The following is a 21,556-nucleotide window of genomic DNA, read 5'->3' on the forward strand; positions in this document are numbered from 1 at the left end:
CCAACCCAACTCAAATTAATCAGACAAAACAAGGCATTGTAATTATCCTAATGAACTCATGCATTAGATCAGTGAAACCATCTTATGAGAAACTATAAATCTTGATTGACATAAATATAGATAACAATGACTTGGATATGTATATACACAAACAAGACGAAGAACTATACCTGGAAAAATTGAGTGTCTTAAGACACCCTAGGCTCAATGAGGACGAAATCCTCAAAATAAGTGTCGGGGCTTATAAAATGAAATCACACGTAACCACATTACTCATGCTAGGCACACCTTGACAAGACCAGGCTGGTTCACATTACTCATGCTAGGCACACCTTGACAAGACCAGGCTGGTTCACAGCATGCGTGCGAATATTCGCAGGTTGATTTGTCACTACCAAAGCATTGGAAGTCTGCTGCTGCGCATGCAATTTGAATTGCACTTTGTTGTGCTATGTGGCTCGGCATCTTCCGCCTTTCTGATAAAGGAAGACTACAACCGACAATTGGTCACCCGTATAGTGAAATAAGTGAAGCTAATCTTGTACACAAATGTTATTGACACAACTCTACAAGAATTAACGCTAAACTCGTTTACTCAAAACTTAAAATTTCGCAATACAACCTGTTGCTGCTCATGGAACTTTGGCATTTAGGCAAGCATAGCCATAAGAGTTACACTTTTCATACTCAAAGCGTGGTCTTCAACGGCACGTTGATGTAATGAAGCATCAATGCAACTTTCATACCTGAGATGTAGCAACCAATTTGAGTACGAAAACAAAATACTAATACAACATAGTGATGAAAGAAAATCAACTACCGAATATTTTCCAGATCTGACTCGTCAGCTCCTACTGTGGTGGGCTGGTGCGCATCAAAATCTATGATGGAAGTCAGAAAAGGAGATGCTCTTACGGAGTTATGACACACAAAATTTCCAATGGACTGCATCATTGGCGTTTGGCTACAAGATGGCCATATTTGGCTACAAAAAATCCAAAGTATCCAAACATGTAGCTCTCAATGGAAAGAAATTAAGAACACGTTAATTGCATGATCGGTTCCCTTCTTCAACTAAACGTTAGTCTATCAGCACCAAGCAAAGGCACAAACCGTAGGGGTAGATTGTATACAAGCACAACCTCGTCACAGTCGCCATGGAAAAAGTCCTCCGAATCAAGTGCTGTCAAAACAATGTCAATCGAACATCAGCATTTCGTAAAAGACCTACGCTCTGAATCACTGATAAGATTAGACTATAACCTTTGGACACTTACATGTCATCATACAGACTTTACTCCCCAACACTTTCAAATCCCTCTGTATAAGGTTTCACTATCCCTCCCCATACCCATATACCAATAGAAATCAATGCAAAAGTTTCAGCACTACCCGTAAAGCATGTTAAATATTCCATACAAGCATAAGCCATAATCCAAAAAACATAGACAAATAGATAAAGAAAAACTAAGAAAGAATTACAAGAAAATTGAGAAAGAAGAAACATTGGATGTATTGGAAGTATGCTGCTGCGCCCGCAATTTAATTGCACTTTGTTCTGCAGTGTGTGCCTCGTCATCTTCAGCCTGCCTTTGTGATTAAGGAAAACTGCGACCAACAATTTGTCACCATCAATAATGGTAGTAAAATAAGTGAAGCTGATCTTGTAAATAGAACTTATTCACACTACTCTACAAGAATGAAGGCTAAACTCATGCAGTCAAAACTAGAATCTCATATTGCAATTCGTCACTCAGAGAACTTTTGCATTCCAGCAAACATGTCCATAGGAGCTGCACCATTCATACTCAAAGCACGGTATTCAGCAGCTCATTGATGTATTTCAGCACCAAAAAGCTTCATACCTAGTCAAATTTGGGCAATACTCAGCAAGTAATCTGTATCTTTTTCCTATGGCCTGCACCCGCAGCGTTGTGTATTAGTTACATGAAATATCAGTAGAATGCACAATGCAGTCCCTGAATAGATGGGACCAGCAAATTCGGTGCAACTAAGGGAGAATTAAGAGATATGGGGAAGATACAACACGCAAATTTTAACTGCTTCTACAACGCGACAAGACTTAGTTAAACTTACGAGGACAAATGTGATCTCTTATCTATTGCTTTTGTTCAAAAATGCATGCCAAACACCATTCGAAGTTAGCATAATGCTCAAGACAGATTACAATCTTTGGAATACATAGCAAGAGAAGCATGTCGAAAAACTAGTATTTGAATTACAAACTATAGAAGTCAAAATCAGGGCAGTCAATGTGATAGGTTGCAGAAATACAGAATAACCTGTAGCCATTCGTCCAGAAATATGCTACGAATGAATAAAAGTTGTCATGTTATGCTAGAGGTAAAAGAAGATGGTGAGAGAATTTAAAAGACATACCCAGTTTACCTATGATGTTTACTTTTCACCAACTTATATTCAATAAGAACCACAAAAATGCTCGTATTGGAAGATCATAAATAGGGATATAGTCTAATTTCACAGCAATGGAAAATGAGTATCTATGTGAAAACAAAATGAATGTGAACATACCTTCATAAACGAATAGGTGACTTAATAAACCAAAGCAGGAGAAAGTAGTTGGGTTGAACAAGTCAAGAGCCCAGGGAAAGTGCTCCATCATTTTTTTTTAACAAAAAAGGTGCACAAAAGTCGATGTGCAAGGATAGCCAACAAATTCACAAGTTTAATGTTGATAACAAAGGACCATGGATGCACAAAGTATTCCTCACCACATTGTTTGAATATGTTTGTGGAATGTAGATAGACTACAAGTGATTGAAACTGAGAAAGCTTGTAAAGTAACAACCACAAAGGCATGCATGCTAAGCAGGAAATTAGTAGTAGTGAATCACATGTATTTGGCATTTATACCTAGTTCACATCGTGAATAAATAATGGAAAATATATTGTAATTAAATAGAGTGTACCAAAAAAATAAAAAATCTTATCAAGAAACCACACATAAAAAATTACACAGACTCGGAGCGCCACGGAACCATAGGGAATTTCTATTCTTAAGAGGGATAGCACTGGGAGATCCAAAGGCCAGAGAGAGACGTGAAGAGACGGCGAGCAACGAATAGAAATTCAATTAGACGAAGCCATCCATCTAATTGGCACTAAAATGTCAAAACCCCCAACGAAATTTTTCAGTCAGGTTTTTGCATTTGCACATCTTTCTATAAATCGCCGCTTCAAGCCATTTCTTCCGTTAGTCTCTCGACGGATCAAATCTCCGTACGCATCCTCTCAAAGTAACTTACATAAACTTACACCACGGCGTATTGGTTTTTTATTTTTTACAATGTTTACATAACTAGCCATGTAAGATTTATTTGATGTATTTGATGCTTGAATCATGTAAACAAACCATCCTAAGTAAGAAATCGAGTACTACGCAAACAATAAACAATGAAACACATTGGAAACAACAAGTAAGCAAAATGAGAATGTACTCAACAACACTGGGGGGAAAAAGAGTCACGGCTCCTATGCCTTGGACGACATCCGTCGAACAACACTTGTTTAACATATGGAGCTGAAAAACACTCAAAAGCCTGTGAGCAGGGAAAAGCAAAGCTGCATAGCGCACATCTATAGCCACACTAACATATAAAGATGCAGAAAAGCCACTCTCACATACATAGGACAATGTCAGGGGAGTAGGCGGGAAATCTCCGACTTTGGACTGCCACGTGCTCAGAAAGAAGCAATGGACTGCACAACATATGCAAACAATAAGTTGTGAGTTGGACGTATGTCGATGCATAAAATGCAAATGCAAGGAAAGAAACATCTAAGGGTAATTATATTGGAAGGCTAAGTCAAAAGATGACTGGAAGTAGCGTTTATCGCGAAATAGAAAAAATAATAAAGCAACGGGCCTCAATCTTCTACGCATGAGAACTTGTGAATTTTCAGTAGTTCAAGTCCAAATTGAATGATGGGCTCAATGGACTGCCACATCCTAGTTTTGTTTGAACCATCATAACAAAATGACACGAGTCAAGTTTACACACCTTGTACTCCATCTCAAAAATTTCTCTTATAGCGCAATGTGCAGCTGCCGTCACACACAGATTCTGCAAAACATACAATTTCCTGAATCGAATGGAAGTAGTAAACGAATAATTAACCCAGAGTACAAAGCAAAATAGTTAGTGATATATGCATGTTTCCCACATTTACTGCACAAACCTTTAGATCACGTCCTGAATACCATTCCATCGCACTAGAATCAGCTTCAATATCCGAATTTGTTGCACCCAATTCTTCCTTAGCTCATATCACCTTTAAGAAATTTTCCCTATTTCGAGCATGTGGCATGCTAACCATTGGTCTGCACCCAAACGGTTTTAAAAGAAGTTGCTGGTTAGGGATGATTTTTAATCAAATACAACAAACACTTCTCTCCTTTCCGTTAGAAAAAGCTCTAAGGTCCGCGAATGGAAAAACCTCTCGGGAAGTGGATCGCTAGGTCTTTTTGTGGCTTCAAGGAGTAGTACGCGTTCCTTCCCCTGTGTACGCAAGCCAACCATGTTCAATTCATATTTAATTTTGCACATTGATTCTTGTTCCCCAGGATTTTCCCCTCTCCGTGGCATGTCGTCACCCTATGCTGAACACATAAACAAAAGAAGATAAGAGAAGAGAATGATAAGAAAACGAGATGGAAATAGTGGAAGATTGTACCAACCTCATAAAAAGAAAAGACACTTGGGCTATTTTGCCACACCAAAGAGAATACTGCTTTTACCTATTTCCCTCTTTCTCCTTCACCAAACCAGTAAATGCAAAACAAATTACGAGTTGATATTTAAGGGGGAAGAAAAGATAATTGAAAAAGAAAGACTACGAAAGTGAAGGGCTACTAAGAACACCGTACTTTAAACGCAATGCTCCCTACAGATATGTTGACAAACTTTGCACCAGCTTCAGTTGCGACAGCTTGTGCAAGCATAGTTTTACTAGTACGGGGAGGTGGTGCTGTCCGTATTCCCTTCCAGGGCTGCCAAAAATCAAACAGCAAACCCGATCAACTTTGTACAACAGATAAACAAGCTATTAAACTTCGACATGCTCTACAACTACAAAGCTAATGCACCTGCGTCACATGTCCTTTGCGGAGGCAGCATCACCAATTCCTTTGAATGAAGTTCATACGAACCTGCAGATGTGCATCACAACTAATTGTCTCCAACTAGATTTGGGACACTTGCTCTTTCAAGATGTATAGCTCAAGTACAAAGAAAAAGAATATCAGAAATTACCTCTGAGTATCTGAAGCTGTGACAGAACCAGCATACCCCCTGCCAAATAAACATTCTAATTTGCAGCACAGCAAACAAGAGAAGGAAAAGGATACAGGCAATGTAAGAATATGTCCATGTACCTAAGCCCAACTCACCTGAGTGCTCCACAAAGAGTTCTATGCCTAAAATAAAATGCAATTCCCTTAGGAACTTTGGGCTTGCAGGCAGCGTTCCTGATAGCACTGCTGAATCTCCAAGGTCGTGCTCTTCGAAATAGCAGCAATAGTTGAAGTCAGGTTATCTATAAAGTTATGTGACGACTTTTATATTATAGCCTGCGAAAAAAGTGAAGAAGTTAAAAATTAGCAAGATGCCAAAACAATAAAGTGATCAAACAACACATGTTTATTAATGGTTTACAGGCCTAGGAAAGATGAATTGGGGTGTTGATATCACAAAGCCGCATCCCCTTTTAACCTAAATCAACAAACTACTCCTGACAGCATTCTGTTTTCAGAACTACGCATCATTAGGAATATCAATGTATCAAATGGATCTTCCACACGTTTCGAAAACTCTGACAACATGTCCAATGCCCTTAAACAGAAACAGAATGTCTCCCAAGTTGATGAATCTCATAAACGAGAAGAATAAGATATATATTAAACAATCAAGCAGGCATACGCAAGACCCTTGGCAAAATTAGGAATTTATAACTTGAGCATGATAATCGTACAGAGAGATGAGGACTCTTCCCACCATCATCTCATTGTCGAAAAGTTCAGGGATACATCGTAGAACTAAGGTAAGATTACAGCCGCAAGAAAACAATTATGATTATAACAAAACTAATTAAGAGAATTATTGGAAACCAAAGAAAACTTCATAATGACGGTGTTTGTAATCATGACGTTCAAGAACAGAAACCAAAACTGGCAAAAAGAGCCACGTAGATACAGCCAAAAGATGGCTTAGATGCACAATAGATAACAAAGCAAACAACATATCAGCAGGCTAAATCCACAACAAACAACACTTCTCATAATATCATTACCCACATGCTATACGTAACATGTGGAATTCTCAGTGAGAGTCCTACCATCCCTCAGTTGTTTCCCAGCAAATAACAGTTACCCATAGAAACCACGATCTTCTTCACAGAGGCCCTCAAGATCATTACCTTCACGAATTCCTCCATCAAATACAACCCCAATTTTATATCATAAAGAAATTAAATAGAGTGTACCAAAAAAATAAAAAATCTTATCAAGAAACCACACATAAAAAATTACACAGACTCGGAGCGCCACGGATCCATAGGGAATTTCTATTCTTAAGAGGGATACCACTGGGAGATCCAAAGGCCAGAGAGAGACGTGAAGAGACGGCGAGCAACGAATAGAAATTCAATTAGACGAAGCCATCCATCTAATTGGCACTAAAATTCAAAACCCCAACGAAATTTTTCAGTCAGGTTTTTGCATTTGCACATCTTTCTATAAATCGCCGCTTCAAGCCATTTCTTCCGTTAGTCTCTCGACGGATCAAATCTCCGTACGCATCCTCTCAAAGTAACTTACATAAACTTACACCACGGCGTATTGGTTTTTTATTTTTTACAATGTTTACATAACTAGCCATGTAAGATTTATTTGATGTATTTGATGCTTGAATCATGTAAACAAACCATCCTAAGTAAGAAATCGAGTACTACGCAAACAATAAACAATGAAACACATTGGAAACAACAAGTAAGCAAAATGAGAATGTACTCAACAACACTGGGGGGAAAAAGAGTCACGGCTCCTATGCCTTGGACGACATCCGTCGAACAACACTTGTTTAACATATGGAGCTGAAAAACACTCAAAAGCCTGTGAGCAGGGAAAAGCAAAGCTGCATAGCGCACATCTATAGCCACACTAACATATAAAGATGCAGAAAAGCCACTCTCACATACATAGGACAATGTCAGGGGAGTAGGCGGGAAATCTCCGACTTTGGACTGCCACGTGCTCAGAAAGAAGCAATGGACTGCACAACATATGCAAACAATAAGTTGTGAGTTGGACGTATGTCGATGCATAAAATGCAAATGCAAGGAAAGAAACATCTAAGGGTAATTATATTGGAAGGCTAAGTCAAAAGATGACTGGAAGTAGCGTTTATCGCGAAATAGAAAAAATAATAAAGCAACGGGCCTCAATCTTCTACGCATGAGAACTTGTGAATTTTCAGTAGTTCAAGTCCAAATTGAATGATGGGCTCAATGGACTGCCACATCCTAGTTTTGTTTGAACCATCATAACAAAATGACACGAGTCAAGTTTACACACCTTGTACTCCATCTCAAAAATTTCTCTTATAGCGCAATGTGCAGCTGCCGTCACACACAGATTCTGCAAAACATACAATTTCCTGAATCGAATGGAAGTAGTAAACGAATAATTAACCCAGAGTACAAAGCAAAATAGTTAGTGATATATGCATGTTTCCCACATTTACTGCACAAACCTTTAGATCACGTCCTGAATACCATTCCATCGCACTAGAATCAGCTTCAATATCCGAATTTGTTGCACCCAATTCTTCCTTAGCTCATATCACCTTTAAGAAATTTTCCCTATTTCGAGCATGTGGCATGCTAACCATTGGTCTGCACCCAAACGGTTTTAAAAGAAGTTGCTGGTTAGGGATGATTTTTAATCAAATACAACAAACACTTCTCTCCTTTCCGTTAGAAAAAGCTCTAAGGTCCGCGAATGGAAAAACCTCTCGGGAAGTGGATCGCTAGGTCTTTTTGTGGCTTCAAGGAGTAGTACGCGTTCCTTCCCCTGTGTACGCAAGCCAACCATGTTCAATTCATATTTAATTTTGCACATTGATTCTTGTTCCCCAGGATTTTCCCCTCTCCGTGGCATGTCGTCACCCTATGCTGAACACATAAACAAAAGAAGATAAGAGAAGAGAATGATAAGAAAACGAGATGGAAATAGTGGAAGATTGTACCAACCTCATAAAAAGAAAAGACACTTGGGCTATTTTGCCACACCAAAGAGAATACTGCTTTTACCTATTTCCCTCTTTCTCCTTCACCAAACCAGTAAATGCAAAACAAATTACGAGTTGATATTTAAGGGGGAAGAAAAGATAATTGAAAAAGAAAGACTACGAAAGTGAAGGGCTACTAAGAACACCGTACTTTAAACGCAATGCTCCCTACAGATATGTTGACAAACTTTGCACCAGCTTCAGTTGCGACAGCTTGTGCAAGCATAGTTTTACTAGTACGGGGAGGTGGTGCTGTCCGTATTCCCTTCCAGGGCTGCCAAAAATCAAACAGCAAACCCGATCAACTTTGTACAACAGATAAACAAGCTATTAAACTTCGACATGCTCTACAACTACAAAGCTAATGCACCTGCGTCACATGTCCTTTGCGGAGGCAGCATCACCAATTCCTTTGAATGAAGTTCATACGAACCTGCAGATGTGCATCACAACTAATTGTCTCCAACTAGATTTGGGACACTTGCTCTTTCAAGATGTATAGCTCAAGTACAAAGAAAAAGAATATCAGAAATTACCTCTGAGTATCTGAAGCTGTGACAGAACCAGCATACCCCCTGCCAAATAAACATTCTAATTTGCAGCACAGCAACAAGAGAAGGAAACGGATACAGGCAATGTAAGAATATGTCCATGTACCTAAGCCCAACTCACCTGAGTGCTCCGCAAAGAGTTCTATGCCTAAAATAAAATGCAATTCCCTTAGGAACTTTGGGCTTGCAGGCAGCGTTCCTGATAGCACTGCTGAATCTCCAAGGTCGTGCTCTTCGAAATAACAGCAATAGTTGAAGTCAGGTTATCTATAAAGTTATGTGACGACTTTTATATTATAGCCTGCGAAAAAAGTGAAGAAGTTAAAAATTAGCAAGATGCCAAAACAATAAAGTGATCAAACAACACATGTTTATTAATGGTTTACAGGCCTAGGAAAGATGAATTGGGGTGTTGATATCACAAAGCCGCATCCCCTTTTAACCTAAATCAACAAACTACTCCTGACAGCATTCTGTTTTCAGAACTACGCATCATTAGGAATATCAATGTATCAAATGGATCTTCCACACGTTTCGAAAACTCTGACAACATGTCCAATGCCCTTAAACAGAAACAGAATGTCTCCCAAGTTGATGAATCTCATAAACATGAAGAATAAGATATATATTAAACAATCAAGCAGGCATACGCAAGACCCTTGGCAAAATTAGGAATTTATAACTTGAGCATGATAATCGTACAGAGAGATGAGGACTCTTCCCACCATCATCTCATTGTCGAAAAGTTCAGGGATACATCGTAGAACTAAGGTAAGATTACAGCCGCAAGAAAACAATTATGATTATAACAAAACTAATTAAGAGAATTATTGGAAACCAAAGAAAACTTCATAATGATGGTGTTTGTAATCATGACGTTCAAGAACAGAAACCAAAACTGGCAAAAAGAGCCACGTAGATACAGCCAAAAGATGGCTTAGATGCACAATAGATAACAAAGCAAACAACATATCAGCAGGCTAAATCCACAACAAACAACACTTCTCATAATATCATTACCCACATGCTATACGTAACATGTGGAATTCTCAGTGAGAGTCCTACCATCCCTCAGTTGTTTCCCAGCAAATAACAGTTACCCATAGAAACCACGATCTTCTTCACAGAGGCCCTCAAGATCATTACCTTCACGAATTCCTCCATCAAATACAACCCCAATTTTATATCATAAAGAAATTAAATAGAGTGTACCAAAAAAATAAAAAATCTTATCAAGAAACCACACATAAAAAATTACACAGACTCGGAGCGCCACGGATCCATAGGGAATTTCTATTCTTAAGAGGGATACCACTGGGAGATCCAAAGGCCAGAGAGAGACGTGAAGAGACGGCGAGCAACGAATAGAAATTCAATTAGACGAAGCCATCCATCTAATTGGCACTAAAATTCAAAACCCCAACGAAATTTTTCAGTCAGGTTTTTGCATTTGCACATCTTTCTATAAATCGCCGCTTCAAGCCATTTCTTCCGTTAGTCTCTCGACGGATCAAATCTCCGTACGCATCCTCTCAAAGTAACTTACATAAACTTACACCACGGCGTATTGGTTTTTTATTTTTTACAATGTTTACATAACTAGCCATGTAAGATTTATTTGATGTATTTGATGCTTGAATCATGTAAACAAACCATCCTAAGTAAGAAATCGAGTACTACGCAAACAATAAACAATGAAACACATTGGAAACAACAAGTAAGCAAAATGAGAATGTACTCAACAACATTGGGGGGAAAAAGAGTCACGGCTCCTATGCCTTGGACGACATCCGTCGAACAACACTTGTTTAACATATGGAGCTGAAAAACACTCAAAAGCCTGTGAGCAGGGAAAAGCAAAGCTGCATAGCGCACATCTATAGCCACACTAACATATAAAGATGCAGAAAAGCCACTCTCACATACATAGGACAATGTCAGGGGAGTAGGCGGGAAATCTCCGACTTTGGACTGCCACGTGCTCAGAAAGAAGCAATGGACTGCACAACATATGCAAACAATAAGTTGTGAGTTGGATGTATGTCGATGCATAAAATGCAAATGCAAGGAAAGAAACATCTAAGGGTAATTATATTGGAAGGCTAAGTCAAAAGATGACTGGAAGTAGCGTTTATCGCGAAATAGAAAAAATAATAAAGCAACGGGCCTCAATCTTCTACGCATGAGAACTTGTGAATTTTCAGTAGTTCAAGTCCAAATTGAATGATGGGCTCCATCATAACAAAATGACACGAGTCAAGTTTACACACCTTGTACTCCATCTCAAAAATTTCTCTTATAGCGCAATGTGCAGCTGCCGTCACACACAGATTCTGCAAAACATACAATTTCCTGAATCGAATGGAAGTAGTAAACGAATAATTAACCCAGAGTACAAAGCAAAATAGTTAGTGATATATGCATGTTTCCCACATTTACTGCACAAACCTTTAGATCACGTCCTGAATACCATTCCATCGCACTAGAATCAGCTTCAATATCCGAATTTGTTGCACCCAATTCTTCCTTAGCTCATATCACCTTTAAGAAATTTTCCCTATTTCGAGCATGTGGCATGCTAACCATTGGTCTGCACCCAAACGGTTTTAAAAGAAGTTGCTGGTTAGGGATGATTTTTAATCAAATACAACAAACACTTCTCTCCTTTCCGTTAGAAAAAGCTCTAAGGTCCGCGAATGGAAAAACCTCTCGGGAAGTGGATCGCTAGGTCTTTTTGTGGCTTCAAGGAGTAGTACGCGTTCCTTCCCCTGTGTACGCAAGCCAACCATGTTCAATTCATATTTAATTTTGCACATTGATTCTTGTTCCCCAGGATTTTCCCCTCTCCGTGGCATGTCGTCACCCTATGCTGAACACATAAACAAAAGAAGATAAGAGAAGAGAATGATAAGAAAACGAGATGGAAATAGTGGAAGATTGTACCAACCTCATAAAAAGAAAAGACACTTGGGCTATTTTGCCACACCAAAGAGAATACTGCTTTTACCTATTTCCCTCTTTCTCCTTCACCAAACCAGTAAATGCAAAACAAATTACGAGTTGATATTTAAGGGGGAAGAAAAGATAATTGAAAAAGAAAGACTACGAAAGTGAAGGGCTACTAAGAACACCGTACTTTAAACGCAATGCTCCCTACAGATATGTTGACAAACTTTGCACCAGCTTCAGTTGCGACAGCTTGTGCAAGCATAGTTTTACTAGTACGGGGAGGTGGTGCTGTCCGTATTCCCTTCCAGGGCTGCCAAAAATCAAACAGCAAACCCGATCAACTTTGTACAACAGATAAACAAGCTATTAAACTTCGACATGCTCTACAACTACAAAGCTAATGCACCTGCGTCACATGTCCTTTGCGGAGGCAGCATCACCAATTCCTTTGAATGAAGTTCATACGAACCTGCAGATGTGCATCACAACTAATTGTCTCCAACTAGATTTGGGACACTTGCTCTTTCAAGATGTATAGCTCAAGTACAAAGAAAAAGAATATCAGAAATTACCTCTGAGTATCTGAAGCTGTGACAGAACCAGCATACCCCCTGCCAAATAAACATTCTAATTTGCAGCACAGCAAACAAGAGAAGGAAAAGGATACAGGCAATGTAAGAATATGTCCATGTACCTAAGCCCAACTCACCTGAGTGCTCCACAAAGAGTTCTATGCCTAAAATAAAATGCAATTCCCTTAGGAACTTTGGGCTTGCAGGCAGCGTTCCTGATAGCACTGCTGAATCTCCAAGGTCGTGCTCTTCGAAATAGCAGCAATAGTTGAAGTCAGGTTATCTATAAAGTTATGTGACGACTTTTATATTATAGCCTGCGAAAAAAGTGAAGAAGTTAAAAATTAGCAAGATGCCAAAACAATAAAGTGATCAAACAACACATGTTTATTAATGGTTTACAGGCCTAGGAAAGATGAATTGGGGTGTTGATATCACAAAGCCGCATCCCCTTTTAACCTAAATCAACAAACTACTCCTGACAGCATTCTGTTTTCAGAACTACGCATCATTAGGAATATCAATGTATCAAATGGATCTTCCACACGTTTCGAAAACTCTGACAACATGTCCAATGCCCTTAAACAGAAACAGAATGTCTCCCAAGTTGATGAATCTCATAAACGAGAAGAATAAGATATATATTAAACAATCAAGCAGGCATACGCAAGACCCTTGGCAAAATTAGGAATTTATAACTTGAGCATGATAATCGTACAGAGAGATGAGGACTCTTCCCACCATCATCTCATTGTCGAAAAGTTCAGGGATACATCGTAGAACTAAGGTAAGATTACAGCCGCAAGAAAACAATTATGATTATAACAAAACTAATTAAGAGAATTATTGGAAACCAAAGAAAACTTCATAATGACGGTGTTTGTAATCATGACGTTCAAGAACAGAAACCAAAACTGGCAAAAAGAGCCACGTAGATACAGCCAAAAGATGGCTTAGATGCACAATAGATAACAAAGCAAACAACATATCAGCAGGCTAAATCCACAACAAACAACACTTCTCATAATATCATTACCCACATGCTATACGTAACATGTGGAATTCTCAGTGAGAGTCCTACCATCCCTCAGTTGTTTCCCAGCAAATAACAGTTACCCATAGAAACCACGATCTTCTTCACAGAGGCCCTCAAGATCATTACCTTCACGAATTCCTCCATCAAATACAACCCCAATTTTATATCATAAAGAAATTAAATAGAGTGTACCAAAAAAATAAAAAATCTTATCAAGAAACCACACATAAAAAATTACACAGACTCGGAGCGCCACGGATCCATAGGGAATTTCTATTCTTAAGAGGGATACCACTGGGAGATCCAAAGGCCAGAGAGAGACGTGAAGAGACGGCGAGCAACGAATAGAAATTCAATTAGACGAAGCCATCCATCTAATTGGCACTAAAATTCAAAACCCCAACGAAATTTTTCAGTCAGGTTTTTGCATTTGCACATCTTTCTATAAATCGCCGCTTCAAGCCATTTCTTCCGTTAGTCTCTCGACGGATCAAATCTCCGTACGCATCCTCTCAAAGTAACTTACATAAACTTACACCACGGCGTATTGGTTTTTTATTTTTTACAATGTTTACATAACTAGCCATGTAAGATTTATTTGATGTATTTGATGCTTGAATCATGTAAACAAACCATCCTAAGTAAGAAATCGAGTACTACGCAAACAATAAACAATGAAACACATTGGAAACAACAAGTAAGCAAAATGAGAATGTACTCAACAACACTGGGGGGAAAAAGAGTCACGGCTCCTATGCCTTGGACGACATCCGTCGAACAACACTTGTTTAACATATGGAGCTGAAAAACACTCAAAAGCCTGTGAGCAGGGAAAAGCAAAGCTGCATAGCGCACATCTATAGCCACACTAACATATAAAGATGCAGAAAAGCCACTCTCACATACATAGGACAATGTCAGGGGAGTAGGCGGGAAATCTCCGACTTTGGACTGCCACGTGCTCAGAAAGAAGCAATGGACTGCACAACATATGCAAACAATAAGTTGTGAGTTGGACGTATGTCGATGCATAAAATGCAAATGCAAGGAAAGAAACATCTAAGGGTAATTATATTGGAAGGCTAAGTCAAAAGATGACTGGAAGTAGCGTTTATCGCGAAATAGAAAAAATAATAAAGCAACGGGCCTCAATCTTCTACGCATGAGAACTTGTGAATTTTCAGTAGTTCAAGTCCAAATTGAATGATGGGCTCAATGGACTGCCACATCCTAGTTTTGTTTGAACCATCATAACAAAATGACACGAGTCAAGTTTACACACCTTGTACTCCATCTCAAAAATTTCTCTTATAGCGCAATGTGCAGCTGCCGTCACACACAGATTCTGCAAAACATACAATTTCCTGAATCGAATGGAAGTAGTAAACGAATAATTAACCCAGAGTACAAAGCAAAATAGTTAGTGATATATGCATGTTTCCCACATTTACTGCACAAACCTTTAGATCACGTCCTGAATACCATTCCATCGCACTAGAATCAGCTTCAATATCCGAATTTGTTGCACCCAATTCTTCCTTAGCTCATATCACCTTTAAGAAATTTTCCCTATTTCGAGCATGTGGCATGCTAACCATTGGTCTGCACCCAAACGGTTTTAAAAGAAGTTGCTGGTTAGGGATGATTTTTAATCAAATACAACAAACACTTCTCTCCTTTCCGTTAGAAAAAGCTCTAAGGTCCGCGAATGGAAAAACCTCTCGGGAAGTGGATCGCTAGGTCTTTTTGTGGCTTCAAGGAGTAGTACGCGTTCCTTCCCCTGTGTACGCAAGCCAACCATGTTCAATTCATATTTAATTTTGCACATTGATTCTTGTTCCCCAGGATTTTCCCCTCTCCGTGGCATGTCGTCACCCTATGCTGAACACATAAACAAAAGAAGATAAGAGAAGAGAATGATAAGAAAACGAGATGGAAATAGTGGAAGATTGTACCAACCTCATAAAAAGAAAAGACACTTGGGCTATTTTGCCACACCAAAGAGAATACTGCTTTTACCTATTTCCCTCTTTCTCCTTCACCAAACCAGTAAATGCAAAACAAATTACGAGTTGATATTTAAGGGGGAAGAAAAGATAATTGAAAAAGAAAGACTACGAAAGTGAAGGGCTACTAAGAACACCGTACTTTAAACGCAATGCTCCCTACAGATATGTTGACAAACTTTGCACCAGCTTCAGTTGCGACAGCTTGTGCAAGCATAGTTTTACTAGTACGGGGAGGTGGTGCTGTCCGTATTCCCTTCCAGGGCTGCCAAAAATCAAACAGCAAACCCGATCAACTTTGTACAACAGATAAACAAGCTATTAAACTTCGACATGCTCTACAACTACAAAGCTAATGCACCTGCGTCACATGTCCTTTGCGGAGGCAGCATCACCAATTCCTTTGAATGAAGTTCATACGAACCTGCAGATGTGCATCACAACTAATTGTCTCCAACTAGATTTGGGACACTTGCTCTTTCAAGATGTATAGCTCAAGTACAAAGAAAAAGAATATCAGAAATTACCTCTGAGTATCTGAAGCTGTGACAGAACCAGCATACCCCCTGCCAAATAAACATTCTAATTTGCAGCACAGCAACAAGAGAAGGAAACGGATACAGGCAATGTAAGAATATGTCCATGTACCTAAGCCCAACTCACCTGAGTGCTCCGCAAAGAGTTCTATGCCTAAAATAAAATGCAATTCCCTTAGGAACTTTGGGCTTGCAGGCAGCGTTCCTGATAGCACTGCTGAATCTCCAAGGTCGTGCTCTTCGAAATAGCAGCAATAGTTGAAGTCAGGTTATCTATAAAGTTATGTGACGACTTTTATATTATAGCCTGCGAAAAAAGTGAAGAAGTTAAAAATTAGCAAGATGCCAAAACAATAAAGTGATCAAACAACACATGTTTATTAATGGTTTACAGGCCTAGGAAAGATGAATTGGGGTGTTGATATCACAAAGCCGCATCCCCTTTTAACCTAAATCAACAAACTACTCCTGACAGCATTCTGTTTTCAGAACTACGCATCATTAGGAATATCAATGTATCAAATGGATCTTCCACACGTTTCGAAAACTCTGACAACATGTCCAATGCCCTTAAACAGAAACAGAATGTCTCCCAAGTTGATGAATCTCATAAACATGAAGAATAAGATATATATTAAACAATCAAGCAGGCATACGCAAGACCCTTGGCAAAATTAGGAATTTATAACTTGAGCATGATAATCGTACAGAGAGATGAGGACTCTTCCCACCATCATCTCATTGTCGAAAAGTTCAGGGATACATCGTAGAACTAAGGTAAGATTACAGCCGCAAGAAAACAATTATGATTATAACAAAACTAATTAAGAGAATTATTGGAAACCAAAGAAAACTTCATAATGATGGTGTTTGTAATCATGACGTTCAAGAACAGAAACCAAAACTGGCAAAAAGAGCCACGTAGATACAGCCAAAAGATGGCTTAGATGCACAATAGATAACAAAGCAAACAACATATCAGCAGGCTAAATCCACAACAAACAACACTTCTCATAATATCATTACCCACATGCTATACGTAACATGTGGAATTCTCAGTGAGAGTCCTACCATCCCTCAGTTGTTTCCCAGCAAATAACAGTTACCCATAGAAACCACGATCTTCTTCACAGAGGCCCTCAAGATCATTACCTTCACGAATTCCTCCATCAAATACAACCCCAATTTTATATCATAAAGAAATTAAATAGAGTGTACCAAAAAAATAAAAAATCTTATCAAGAAACCACACATAAAAAATTACACAGACTCGGAGCGCCACGGATCCATAGGGAATTTCTATTCTTAAGAGGGATACCACTGGGAGATCCAAAGGCCAGAGAGAGACGTGAAGAGACGGCGAGCAACGAATAGAAATTCAATTAGACGAAGCCATCCATCTAATTGGCACTAAAATTCAAAACCCCAACGAAATTTTTCAGTCAGGTTTTTGCATTTGCACATCTTTCTATAAATCGCCGCTTCAAGCCATTTCTTCCGTTAGTCTCTCGACGGATCAAATCTCCGTACGCATCCTCTCAAAGTAACTTACATAAACTTACACCACGGCGTATTGGTTTTTTATTTTTTACAATGTTTACATAACTAGCCATGTAAGATTTATTTGATGTATTTGATGCTTGAATCATGTAAACAAACCATCCTAAGTAAGAAATCGAGTACTACGCAAACAATAAACAATGAAACACATTGGAAACAACAAGTAAGCAAAATGAGAATGTACTCAACAACATTGGGGGGAAAAAGAGTCACGGCTCCTATGCCTTGGACGACATCCGTCGAACAACACTTGTTTAACATATGGAGCTGAAAAACACTCAAAAGCCTGTGAGCAGGGAAAAGCAAAGCTGCATAGCGCACATCTATAGCCACACTAACATATAAAGATGCAGAAAAGCCACTCTCACATACATAGGACAATGTCAGGGGAGTAGGCGGGAAATCTCCGACTTTGGACTGCCACGTGCTCAGAAAGAAGCAATGGACTGCACAACATATGCAAACAATAAGTTGTGAGTTGGATGTATGTCGATGCATAAAATGCAAATGCAAGGAAAGAAACATCTAAGGGTAATTATATTGGAAGGCTAAGTCAAAAGATGACTGGAAGTAGCGTTTATCGCGAAATAGAAAAAATAATAAAGCAACGGGCCTCAATCTTCTACGCATGAGAACTTGTGAATTTTCAGTAGTTCAAGTCCAAATTGAATGATGGGCTCCATCATAACAAAATGACACGAGTCAAGTTTACACACCTTGTACTCCATCTCAAAAATTTCTCTTATAGCGCAATGTGCAGCTGCCGTCACACACAGATTCTGCAAAACATACAATTTCCTGAATCGAATGGAAGTAGTAAACGAATAATTAACCCAGAGTACAAAGCAAAATAGTTAGTGATATATGCATGTTTCCCACATTTACTGCACAAACCTTTAGATCACGTCCTGAATACCATTCCATCGCACTAGAATCAGCTTCAATATCCGAATTTGTTGCACCCAATTCTTCCTTAGCTCATATCACCTTTAAGAAATTTTCCCTATTTCGAGCATGTGGCATGCTAACCATTGGTCTGCACCCAAACGGTTTTAAAAGAAGTTGCTGGTTAGGGATGATTTTTAATCAAATACAACAAACACTTCTCTCCTTTCCGTTAGAAAAAGCTCTAAGGTCCGCGAATGGAAAAACCTCTCGGGAAGTGGATCGCTAGGTCTTTTTGTGGCTTCAAGGAGTAGTACGCGTTCCTTCCCCTGTGTACGCAAGCCAACCATGTTCAATTCATATTTAATTTTGCACATTGATTCTTGTTCCCCAGGATTTTCCCCTCTCCGTGGCATGTCGTCACCCTATGCTGAACACATAAACAAAAGAAGATAAGAGAAGAGAATGATAAGAAAACGAGATGGAAATAGTGGAAGATTGTACCAACCTCATAAAAAGAAAAGACACTTGGGCTATTTTGCCACACCAAAGAGAATACTGCTTTTACCTATTTCCCTCTTTCTCCTTCACCAAACCAGTAAATGCAAAACAAATTACGAGTTGATATTTAAGGGGGAAGAAAAGATAATTGAAAAAGAAAGACTACGAAAGTGAAGGGCTACTAAGAACACCGTACTTTAAACGCAATGCTCCCTACAGATATGTTGACAAACTTTGCACCAGCTTCAGTTGCGACAGCTTGTGCAAGCATAGTTTTACTAGTACGGGGAGGTGGTGCTGTCCGTATTCCCTTCCAGGGCTGCCAAAAATCAAACAGCAAACCCGATCAACTTTGTACAACAGATAAACAAGCTATTAAACTTCGACATGCTCTACAACTACAAAGCTAATGCACCTGCGTCACATGTCCTTTGCGGAGGCAGCATCACCAATTCCTTTGAATGAAGTTCATACGAACCTGCAGATGTGCATCACAACTAATTGTCTCCAACTAGATTTGGGACACTTGCTCTTTCAAGATGTATAGCTCAAGTACAAAGAAAAAGAATATCAGAAATTACCTCTGAGTATCTGAAGCTGTGACAGAACCAGCATACCCCCTGCCAAATAAACATTCTAATTTGCAGCACAGCAAACAAGAGAAGGAAAAGGATACAGGCAATGTAAGAATATGTCCATGTACCTAAGCCCAACTCACCTGAGTGCTCCACAAAGAGTTCTATGCCTAAAATAAAATGCAATTCCCTTAGGAACTTTGGGCTTGCAGGCAGCGTTCCTGATAGCACTGCTGAATCTCCAAGGTCGTGCTCTTCGAAATAGCAGCAATAGTTGAAGTCAGGTTATCTATAAAGTTATGTGACGACTTTTATATTATAGCCTGCGAAAAAAGTGAAGAAGTTAAAAATTAGCAAGATGCCAAAACAATAAAGTGATCAAACAACACATGTTTATTAATGGTTTACAGGCCTAGGAAAGATGAATTGGGGTGTTGATATCACAAAGCCGCATCCCCTTTTAACCTAAATCAACAAACTACTCCTGACAGCATTCTGTTTTCAGAACTACGCATCATTAGGAATATCAATGTATCAAATGGATCTTCCACACGTTTCGAAAACTCTGACAACATGTCCAATGCCCTTAAACAGAAACAGAATGTCTCCCAAGTTGATGAATCTCATAAACATGAAGAATAAGATATATATTAAACAATCAAGCAGGCATACGCAAGACCCTTGGCAAAATTAGGAATTTATAACTTGAGCATGATAATCGTACAGAGAGATGAGGACTCTTCCCACCATCATCTCATTGTCGAAAAGTTCAGGGATACATCGTAGAACTAAGGTAAGATTACAGCCGCAAGAAAACAATTATGATTATAACAAAACTAATTAAGAGAATTATTGGAAACCAAAGAAAACTTCATAATGACGGTGTTTGTAATCATGACGTTCAAGAACAGAAACCAAAACTGGCAAAAAGAGCCACGTAGATACAGCCAAAAGATGGCTTAGATGCACAATAGATAACAAAGCAAACAACATATCAGCAGGCTAAATCCACAACAAACAACACTTCTCATAATATCATTACCCACATGCTATACGTAACATGTGGAATTCTCAGTGAGAGTCCTACCATCCCTCAGTTGTTTCCCAGCAAATAACAGTTACCCATAGAAACCACGATCTTCTTCACAGAGGCCCTCAAGATCATTACCTTCACGAATTCCTCCATCAAATACAACCCCAATTTTATATCATAAAGAAATTAAATAGAGTGTACCAAAAAAATAAAAAATCTTATCAAGAAACCACACATAAAAAATTACACAGACTCGGAGCGCCACGGAACCATAGGGAATTTCTATTCTTAAGAGGGATAGCACTGGGAGATCCAAAGGCCAGAGAGAGACGTGAAAAGACGGCGAGCAACGAATAGAAATTCAATTAGACGAAGCCATCCATCTAATTGGCACTAAAATGTCAAAACCCCCAACGAAATTTTTCAGTCAGGTTTTTGCATTTGCACATCTTTCTATAAATCGCCGCTTCAAGCCATTTCTTCCGTTAGTCTCTCGACGGATCAAATCTCCGTACGCATCCTCTCAAAGTAACTTACATAAACTTACACCACGGCGTATTGGTTTTTTATTTTTTACAATGTTTACATAACTAGCCATGTAAGATTTATTTGATGTATTTGATGCTTGAATCATGTAAACAAACCATCCTAAGTAAGAAATCGAGTACTACGCAAACAATAAACAATGAAACACATTGGAAACAACAAGTAAGCAAAATGAGAATGTACTCAACAACACTGGGGGGAAAAAGAGTCACGGCTCCTATGCCTTGGACGACATCCGTCGAACAACACTTGTTTAACATATGGAGCTGAAAAACACTCAAAAGCCTGTGAGCAGGGAAAAGCAAAGCTGCATAGCGCACATCTATAGCCACACTAACATATAAAGATGCAGAAAAGCCACTCTCACATACATAGGACAATGTCAGGGGAGTAGGCGAGAAATCTCCGACTTTGGACTGCCACGTGCTCAGAAAGAAGCAATGCACTGCACAACATATGCAAACAATAAGTTGTGAGTT

At 39.0% G+C, this 21,556-nt stretch overlaps 1 long non-coding RNA gene across 50 annotated transcripts in view; it reads right to left on the reverse strand.

The window, feature by feature from the left end:
• Positions 1–21,556, reverse strand: part of LOC105155340 (retrovirus-related Pol polyprotein from transposon TNT 1-94) — a 51,207-nt gene that overhangs the window by 14,208 nt on the left and 15,443 nt on the right. For 25 of the 50 annotated variants that reach the window (XR_016063578.1, XR_016063579.1, XR_016063600.1 and 22 more), the window contains 44 exons: positions 19,642–21,522; positions 19,505–19,543; positions 19,339–19,401; positions 19,120–19,242; positions 18,931–19,007; positions 18,690–18,852; positions 18,432–18,573; positions 18,254–18,316; positions 16,105–17,983; positions 15,969–16,007; positions 15,803–15,865; positions 15,584–15,706; positions 15,395–15,471; positions 15,154–15,316; positions 14,896–15,037; positions 14,718–14,780; positions 12,537–14,415; positions 12,400–12,438; positions 12,234–12,296; positions 12,015–12,137; positions 11,826–11,902; positions 11,585–11,747; positions 11,327–11,468; positions 11,149–11,211; positions 9,000–10,878; positions 8,864–8,902; positions 8,698–8,760; positions 8,479–8,601; positions 8,290–8,366; positions 8,049–8,211; positions 7,791–7,932; positions 7,613–7,675; positions 5,432–7,310; positions 5,295–5,333; positions 5,129–5,191; positions 4,910–5,032; positions 4,721–4,797; positions 4,480–4,642; positions 4,222–4,363; positions 4,044–4,106; positions 1,866–3,741; positions 1,483–1,608; positions 821–1,183; positions 171–746 (listed from right to left, as the gene is read on the reverse strand). This is a non-coding gene — a long non-coding RNA (retrovirus-related Pol polyprotein from transposon TNT 1-94). The remainder of the gene's footprint in view (positions 1–170; positions 747–820; positions 1,184–1,482; positions 1,609–1,865; positions 3,742–4,043; positions 4,107–4,221; positions 4,364–4,479; positions 4,643–4,720; positions 4,798–4,909; positions 5,033–5,128; positions 5,192–5,294; positions 5,334–5,431; positions 7,311–7,612; positions 7,676–7,790; positions 7,933–8,048; positions 8,212–8,289; positions 8,367–8,478; positions 8,602–8,697; positions 8,761–8,863; positions 8,903–8,999; positions 10,879–11,148; positions 11,212–11,326; positions 11,469–11,584; positions 11,748–11,825; positions 11,903–12,014; positions 12,138–12,233; positions 12,297–12,399; positions 12,439–12,536; positions 14,416–14,717; positions 14,781–14,895; positions 15,038–15,153; positions 15,317–15,394; positions 15,472–15,583; positions 15,707–15,802; positions 15,866–15,968; positions 16,008–16,104; positions 17,984–18,253; positions 18,317–18,431; positions 18,574–18,689; positions 18,853–18,930; positions 19,008–19,119; positions 19,243–19,338; positions 19,402–19,504; positions 19,544–19,641; positions 21,523–21,556) is intronic. The other 25 variants (XR_016063619.1, XR_016063620.1, XR_016063621.1 and 22 more) reach the window with 25 other exon arrangements.

Source organism: Sesamum indicum, linkage group LG13, assembly GCF_026168435.1.
Source record: "Sesamum indicum cultivar Baizhima isolate 11 linkage group LG13, ASM2616843v1, whole genome shotgun sequence".
Lineage (NCBI taxonomy): Eukaryota > Viridiplantae > Streptophyta > Magnoliopsida > Lamiales > Pedaliaceae > Sesamum > Sesamum indicum.